Genomic DNA, 9044 nt, shown 5'->3' with positions numbered 1-9044 from the left:
AGTTACAATAATGATTCTGCGGCCCCGCCTTGCCCTTTGCCATTGGCTCTCTCGCTTAGATGTGGTTTCCCATCGTACCTCTCAAAATCTCGCGAGTTCTTCTGTCCCCGCCCCGTTTGCTCATTGGTCATTAGTTAACTGCCAGCACTGATCTGATTGGCTAATCTCTACGCCGCTCACGAAGGAGCTCGCCCTCCCCCCAACTCCTTACCTGGTTTATTATTGGCCGAGAAAACATCCCCAGGCGTCTGATTGGGTGCAGGCATGCAGAGTGCTGATTGGCTAGGACAAAAATCAATCAAGCTTGTTCTGGCTCTGATTGGTCTTCGCGTGAAGGAGGCGTTCCTCAACAGAGCTCGCGGAGCAGCGGCGCCTGAGGGCTCAGAGCGCCCGTGGCCGTGGTGCTGAGTGGTGCTGGCTGGTGCTCCGTGTCCCTGCCCTGAGCCCGCCAGTGCACACAGCGGGCTGCCCTGAACCCACCGCGGGCGAGAGGAGGCAGCTCGGCTGCATTCAATGCCTGTCTCACCTTTTATCTGTTTCCTTGTGCGTGTCCGCACCAGGCAATGCAGGGAAGCGCTCCCAGTGGATGCGGCAGCCCCGCAGCTCTCTGGGGCTCCCCGGGGCCGGGCCCGCGCTGCTCTGCCCGGGGTGGAACCCTGCGTAGCTGCAGGGACTGTCTGCGAGCACGGTCACTCCTTGCTCGGGGCCACCAGACCGCTTGAAATATTTCCCATTTACAGCTTCACATCACAGTGGTTATGTTGCTACATTGCTGCGCTCACCAGCAATCCCTTGTTTCCTCGGGGAGTTGGAGCTCAGAGGTTCTCAGGGATGAGGAAGAAATTTGGGTTAGGTCTGAGGTGAAGGAGGCCTCAGGGTGAGGGAATCACAGCTTCTGTAAGTGCTTCTAATGCCTGTAATTTGTGAGGATCCCTTTATAGTCCCTGTTTTTGGTGAGGATCCCTCTATACTCCCTGTTTTTGGTGAGGATCCCTCTATACTCCCTGTATTTGTGAGGATCCCTCTATACTCCCTGTTTTTGGTGAGGATCCCTCTATACTCCCTGTATTTGGTGAGGATCCCTCTATACTCCCTGTTTTTGGTGAGGATCCCTCTATACTCCCTGTTTTTGGTGAGGATCCCTCTATATTCCCTGTTTTTGGTGAGGATCCCTCTATACTCCCTGTTTTTGGTGAGGATCCCTCTATACTCCCTGTATTTGGTGAGGATCCCTCTATACTCCCTGTTTTTGGTGAGGATCCCTCTATACTCCCTGTTTTTGGTGAGGATCCTGCTGCCACCTGTGGCCCTGGACGCTTCCTCCTCTTCCTCCTGCTCTGCTCTGCCTGTGGGAAATGTAGATGAGAAAAAGAAAGGTTCAGAGGGGAGAAAGCTGGGGCAGGGCTGGGTTCCACAACCGTGCTGGAACTGCTGCCCCTGCATCCTAGAATCCCATAAATCATCCCCCTAAACACCAATTTCCCCCAATAAAACCGTAAGTTCAACGGCCAAACTCCAATTTCATCCTCAACCCTCCAATTTCACAACCAAACTGGATTTCTCCAACCCCCAATTTCACACTCCAAACCCTCCTGTTGGCCCCTCCAAACCCTCATTTCTCCACCCAAACCCAATATTCATCCTCCAAGCTTTAATTGTCTGCCTAAGCTCTGATTTCACACCCCAATATAATCTCCCCAAACCCTAATATCACCCTCTCCTATTCCATCCTTCTAACCCAAATTTCAGACTCCAACTACTCATTTCACCCCCTAAATCCTAATTTCATCCCCTGTAACCTAATTTCACCCACCAAACCCTCCTTCCATTCTCCCAAACCCTAATCCCAACGTCTCAAATCCCAATTTCTTCCCCCAAGAACAAATTTCAGCCCACCAGATCCTGATTTTTATCCCAAACCCCTATTTTCATACCCCAAACATTAATTTTGTGCCAACAAACCCTAATTTCAAACCACAAACCCTAATTTCACCCCATAATACTCCAATTTCACCCCATCAAACCACAGCTTTATCCTCTCAAACCCCAATTTCATCCTTCAAACTTTAATACCATTCCTCAAACCCCCATTTTCACCCCCAAACCCCAATTTCACTCTCCAAACTCTTAGTTTCACCTTCTAAACCCCATTTTCACCCCACCAAACCCCAGTTTGATCCCCCCCAACCCCAATTTCACTCTCCAAACTCTTAGTTTCACCTCCTAAACCCCATTTTCACCCCACCAAACCCCAGTTTGATCCCCCCAAACCCCAACCATTCCTCAAACCCCGTTTTACCCCAAACCCCAATTTCATTCTCCAAACTCTTAGTTTCACCTTCTAAACCTCAGTTTCACCCTGCCAAACCCCAGTTTGATCCCCCCAAGCCCCAATTTCACCCTCCTAATTGCTATTTTCATTCCCCAGGGCTAACTGGAGAATTATCCAGTCGTTCTTCTTGTCTGCCATCTAAACACATCGAGATCCAGCAGTTCCTGAGGAGGAATTCCCTGGAGCTGCCCTGGAGTGGGAAGTACTAAGTGGAAACCTGTGATGTCCAGCTCCTCTGGCCCATGTTTGACAATCCCAGCCCGAGTGGTTGGAAATCAGGAGAGCAGGAGGTGCAGTGCCCTCACTGTGCCCTCTGTGTCACCCCATGGAAATCCGGTGGCTCCCAGGAGTTAACCCAGCACAAGGGAGGATGGAATGGGATTGTGTTAGCAGTGGCCATCAGCTGTGGCTGTCCCTGCCCTGTCATCTTCTGGCACCCTGAAGTCATGGGAGGGTTTCAGTGGTGGGTGAATGGCTGATTGTGAAGTCATCCAAGGTTGGAAAAGCCTTCCAAGACCTTCCAGTCTGACCTGTCACCAGCCAGAGCACTGAGTGCCACCTCCAGGCGTTCCCTGGGCACCTCCAGGGATGGGCACTCCAAACCTCCCTGCTTGGCCCCTGCCAAGGCCTGAGCACCCTTTCCATGGGTTTGCCAGCAATAGCTCCCTTCCAGAGCTGCTAGAAAGGGTTTGGGAGGCTGGGTTGGAGCTGACTGAGGAGTGAGCCCCAGCAGCCAGCATGTTTTAGGGAGCAGAGTATCCCAGTGTACAAGAAGAAAGCATCACTGCAGTCTGGATCAGATGCCCCCACATCCCATGCAGAGATCTCTCCCCTCCAGCTCCTCTTCTGCATCTCCAGTTGTGTCTATAGGATTATGGAACCCAGACTGGTTTGTGTTGGGGAGACCTTAAAGCTCATTTCCTTCCACCCCCTGCCCTGGGCAGGGGCAGCTTGCACGAGCCCAGATTGCTCAGAGGAGCTGAGGAATCACTCAATGAGATGAGAGAAAAGTGAACAGAAAACCATAATGTGCCATATTTCAGCTTCATCTGAAATTTTTCAGATACATCTGGTAAAACCTGGCACAGCTCCATGGCTGAAGAAGAAATGCATTACTTTAACAACAAGTGATAGAGACTTCTGTCTCCAAGGTCCTTTTCCCAATGGTGCCTGGGGTTGGGAGAGAAAGACAGGGATTAAAATTCCTCAGCAGATGAGTCACAGGGTAAAAGACACCTTGGGGGGGAGCACTGGGCCACATCACCACAGGAACGGGCCCTCCTGATAGACATTTAATCTGATTTCACTCCTCCTGAACTGCTCCTTCCAAGGGGATACTTCTCCTCCTGGATTTTTCCACCTCCGCATCAGCTGCTGGGGATATGGATCTCTGTGGATCTGCATGGATCTCTGTTTGGCAGCTCTGGTGTGTTTTGGAGCAGGTTTGGTGCTGGGAAAAGGCATCTCAGCACTGGGAAGGAGCTCTGGAGAGGATCACGTTTGTCAGGCCATGAAAAACGATCTGGCACAAGCAGGAATCTTCCCCTGGGCCCAGGCTGGAGAAGGAGCACTGTGCTCTGCTCTGCCTGTGCTTAGATAAAAGTGTATGAATAATTCAGGTGCCAGATGGCCCTTGAGCCCCTGGCCTAGATCTAAACATCTAATTACAGCTGGTGTCCCTGGGACTTGGGCATCCAGGTCCCTCTGCAGAGCTGGGCTCATCCCACAGGATACTTGGGTTTCACAGAACCACAGAAATTGGCTGTTCCCTGGGAAGAAAACCAAACCAACAACAGAAAAAAAACAAACAAACAAAAAAAGCCCCCAACAACAACAAAACCAGAAACATTATCTTGGGGTTTAACAGTGTGTTTTCCTTTCCAAACCCAGCTGGAGCAGATCGCAGAGGAGCAGGTGGGTCTGATGGAGGAGGAGATGCAGTGGGCTCCTTGGATGGATCCCAGAGCTCCCTCTCCAATCCCACCGATCCAGACAGGCTGCGAGCCCCTCTGCTGGGGAGGCATTTGCCTGTTTGCAGTTTTGCATTCAGCCGAGCTGCCGAGATGTGCTCGTATCCCAGCTGGCTGTTGGAGACAAGGAAATCCATTAGCTCCACTTAGGCGAGGCCACAAGAGCCCTCCCGGGAGCGGAGCTGCCACACTCTCCGACCTGGAACCGAGGCGAAGCTTCCCCTGGAACGGTGGCTGCGATCCCCGCAGTGGCCCGGACCTCGCCTTGGCCCGCAGAAAAGAAATCGGAGAACATCTACGCTGCGGGATGCCGGGGAGGTTTGGCAGCGAGCAGCGAGGCGGCACCTCGAGGAAAGACGGGAGGGAGCGGATTTCTCCCCGCAGCCGGGAAAGCGCTGCCCAGCGGGATGGGATGGAGACAGCTCAGCATTCCTCACCCTTGCCCGTGCCGCTGCCGGGTTAAGCCGCTGCTAAAGCCAAGCTCGTGTTGCCGTGAGCTCTGCTCAGCATCGTCCCCGAGGGCTTTGGGTCCCCAAGCAGCGACTTCTGCGGAGCATCCTCAGCAGCAGCCGCCCCCGACACCCCGCGGCTCCCCAGCCTTGTAGCCCAGGGATGTCGGGGCTCTGTACGCAGAGCAGGGAGAGCAGGGCAGGAAGAGCAGGGCAGGGAGAGCAGGGCAGGGAGAGCAGATCTGGCAGGGAAGAGCAGGGCAGGGAGAGCAGATCTGGCAGGGAAGAGCAGGGCAGGCAGCACCTGCCCGTCCCGTTGCCGGCAGAGGGCAACGACAGCCCGTGAATTACCGCATCTGAGCCGGCCCCGCCGCCGCAGCCCAGCCCGAGACCCTCTGCCCTGGCTCCTCACCCCCCTCCGCTCCCTTTTCTTCTCCATTTCGTCTCTTTTCCTCCGCTGCGTGGGGAGGGCTCGAGTTTAATAAGTAATGAAGGAATTTATGGAGCCATTAGCACGGTAATTGTTCGCTTTCCACCTAATATTCAGAGATTAATGGAGAGGGGAGAATAAACCCTCAAAGCACAGGGAGAATTAAAGCAGGATCAGGGATTGCATTGCAGGGCCACATCCTTCTCTAAAGCCCTGTGTCCTGAGGAGATCTGGTGCACGGACACGAACCCAGAATTCCAGAGCTTTGGGCACCCAGGGATCCCCCGTGCCCTTGGTCCCATTTCCCTCCCAGGGACATGCTGACAATGGCCTCACTCAGGACGGCGATGTCTATACAGGATGGAGCCACCTGATTTTGGGTGCCCAGCCCCGATCCCTCGTGGCCGGGCTCTGCGGCTCCTCCCGCTGGGATGCAGCCCGAGGAAGCCAAGCGGAGCCCCGGGAAGCTGCACACATCCACGGCCTTCAGGCGCTTTGGCTCCGCTCTGTCTCCGGTCCATCTGCCCCCTGCAAGCTGCTGCCTTTGCCTTCCAAGCGTTACCTGTGCTCAGAGGAGCCCAGACTGACATCCTGCTCGCTCCCAGAGCCTTCCACCGAGAGGCAGGGAGCTGGTCCATGGCCACGCCTGCCTCGGTTCCTCGCCGTGCCCGGCAGGAGCAGCAGGGCCCAGCAGGACTCGGCCCATCCGTGCTCCCGCAGCCATCCCGGCAGGCAGGCACCTTTAAACGCTGGAGCCTCCGCTGGAGCCATTTCCATGTCACCACACGGTGACACGGCCGGGAATGACGGACGAGCTGGGCCTTGCTGGGCAGACACCAAACAGGTGGCAGCTCTGGAGGGGGCACATCACATAACCATCAGTGCCCAAAACGACCCAAACACCAGAGGCTCCATCCCAGCCAGGGCTCCTGGCTGCCTTTGGCAAAGGATTCTCCTTGGATAGGGAGAGGGAGGGAAAATGGGGGAGACCCCCCGCCCCCCCCCCACCCCAGCCCTGATCTGAGCTATAACGTCACCGCTGCGTGTGACATGTTTGCAGGACAAGTGGCCCTTGCTCCGGGAGGGACAGGCAGCGCTGAGGATGCTCTGAGGAGCCAGACAGTGAGACCAGCAGCGAGACCTGCGCCCTTCTCCGTGTCCCAGCAGGGAGGAACAAGGACACAGCCTGCGGCAAAAGCCATTTTCCAACCATTTGCACAAGCAGCCGGGAAGGGAGGCGCTGGGCAGGAGCCTGCGGAGCGCCCGGCACTCACACAGAGAGACGAAGGGGATGGCCCCAGGAGACAGCTCCATGCGCCAGCCAGCTCCAGGCACCTCACACCTCTCTTCCACACCTCTGAGGATCATCCCCATCTCCCTTCACCTTCAGGGTGGTGTGTGTCACGTCTGGCAGCTCTTGTGTGTGACAGGCTCCAGCCACGGGGGGAGTGGAGCATGCCATGCCAAGCAGCACATCCTCCCCTGTCCCTGTCCCTTCAGGGTCTTGCCTGCAGCCCTGGAGGAGAACAGACCAAATCCTCCTGCCACCTTCCTTCCTCTCCAGCACCTTCCCAAGGGCAGAAGGTGGTGTGCTGAGATGCTTCACCTCAGGGCACAGGTGAGAGCCCAGAGAAGGTGCCTGGGATCCCTCAGCTCTGAGAACATGTGCTCACCACAAAACTCCAGGATTTTTCCTAGTTATCTGCCCTTCCCATCCCCTGTGATGCACAGACAGCCCAAAACTTGTTTCTCATCCATTCATTTGCAGACAATTTCCCACCTCCTCCTAACCAGCTCCTGTGCCTCAGTGTCCCTACAAAGGGGGGGTTCAGGGAGCAGTTGTTCCACATGAACGGGCAGGCAATGCCCCCTCCAAGCCCCCAGCACGTCTTGTCTCGGGTGCTCCAGCATGGATTCATCACGTCTTTGTGTCACCAGGAGAAGGGAAAAATGGCAATTAAAATAAGCCAGAGGCTGGCAGCTCCATTTGTCATCTCGAGAGGAACAGTTCCAGCCTGGATGGGGAGGGAACTCAGGCAGGAGACAATCAATAAGGCCGTGGGTCTGTAAGGAGACACCCACCAACCTTCAGCCAGGGCCCCAAAGTCAAAACCTCGCCTGACTTTGCTGTTGGAGCAGTGCTGGACCTGAGGAGGTAATGTGTGAGGTAAATTCCCTCAAGATCTTGTGTTTCCAAGCTGACAGCTCTGGGCAAGGCTGTGCTGCTCAAGGAGACCCTCCTCCAGGTGTAAGGGGATCCTCCTCCCTATGGAGGAGCTGTGAATAATTCATGGTGCTGGCTGGTGGCACAGCTCCTGGGCAGACCTGGGCTGTGAGGGCTGCTCTTCACAGGGGGTTTTAGCCCAGGATGATCCTTGGAACAAGGGAATCTGCTCATTTCCAGAGAACTGGGAGCTGGGCCATGCTTGGGGATCTCAATCCCAACTGTTGCAAAGAGCACAGTGTCACCCTGGGCCACCCTGGTGATTCACACCCACCAAGCTTCATCCCTGTGGTGGCTCCATGCTCCTCATCCCATGGGACCATCCCTGCCCCTGGTGTCTCCTCATGGAGGCTGCATTATGGATTGAATTCCATGCTTTTCCATCCCTCTGGCTGGTCCATCAGCAGCTCCCTTCCAGAAGGGCTGGGCTCACTCCAGCACCTCCTCATGTGCTCCCAGCCTCCACAGGGACCCAAGCCAGGCTGTCCTTGTCCAGCAGGAACTGTTACTCCCAAAGGAGAGCCATGAGGAACAGGGTGATGTCACCATAGACCTGCCCTGGACCCTCTGGGTCTCCACAGTCCAACCCCATCAGCAGGACACCTGCTGGGAGATCCTGCTGGAAAAGGATCTGGTTTAAGAGACCCAAAAGGTTCAACATGTCCTTTATGCAGTGTGGGGGCAGTTCACAGGCACGGGAGCAACCCTGCAGCCTCCTCCTGCCCCGGGATCTCCTTCATCTCCATTCCATCTCCATTCCTCTTCTTCCCCCCTAAGCTGGGATAAATCCTGTGGGTCTTTGCTGCCTGGAGCTCCTTCAGCCATGGACTATGAATTCCTGCTGAATATATATTTAAGGCAGTCGTGGGGATATTTTTAAATGACCCCTGAAGCTATTTCTGCTTAATTTCCCTCACTTTTTCTCTGTGTCTCTCCCTGATCTTCTCCTCCAGAGAGGACGAGAGCTCATTTTCATCTCTCCTGTCTGGGAGATGGGGTGCCTGACTGGCTGAGGACAAAAACCAGCCCAAAAAAGAGCAGACAGGGCTGAGCAAGAATAGCAACAGGGCTGGCCCAGGGCAGAGCACAGCAGGTCCGGCCCCCCTCTGGCATCAGGGTGCTGCTAATCACCAGTCAAGAGCACCCAGAGTGGAATATTCCCCTCTGCAGCCTCATCCAGGCACCAAACAAGGCTTTCAGAACCTCTGTAATCTTAAATTAGATTAACCCTCCGTGGTCAGGATGAGATCTACTCCTGCTCCTGGTGCTCGGGAGCAGCCCCTGCTCAAAGGCAAAGGCACATCCCAGCCTGCCGTGAGAAAACAGCGGGTCCAGCCAGAGCCCCAAACCCAATTTATTTTCCACCTTGGGCCAAGCTGTTTCTCTGCTTTACATCTCAATTTTCTCATCTGACACCTGTGGAAAATCACCCGTTCCTGGAGCTAATAAGGCCCCGCAGATGGAAGAGGAAATTTTCCAAGGCAGCCCTGGGGGAAGAGCAGCGTGTGTGCACACATGGGTTAGTGCACTCAAACACTGCCAGGGGAGAAACACAAACCAGCAAAACCCCCAGCTGGTGCTGAGGGGAAACCAGTTCGTTGGTTTAACCCTTTCATCTCCACCCAGAAGCTTTCATTCA

At 55.0% G+C, this 9044-nt stretch overlaps 1 long non-coding RNA gene across 1 annotated transcript; it reads right to left on the bottom strand.

Annotated features, from left to right (window-relative positions):
* Positions 1 to 4042: 4042 nt before the first annotated feature.
* Positions 4043 to 6025, bottom strand: LOC127060806 (uncharacterized). The gene is made up of 3 exons (XR_007780136.1): positions 4740 to 6025; positions 4502 to 4647; positions 4043 to 4416 (listed from the first exon to the last, which is right to left on the bottom strand). It is a non-coding gene; the product is annotated as an uncharacterized LOC127060806 (long non-coding RNA).
* Between the last annotated feature and the right edge of the window lie 3019 nt (positions 6026 to 9044).

Source organism: Serinus canaria, chromosome 26 (genome assembly GCF_022539315.1).
Source record: "Serinus canaria isolate serCan28SL12 chromosome 26, serCan2020, whole genome shotgun sequence".
Taxonomy (NCBI): Eukaryota; Metazoa; Chordata; class Aves; order Passeriformes; family Fringillidae; genus Serinus; species Serinus canaria.
This window is presented reverse-complemented; position numbering and strand designations above follow the sequence as displayed.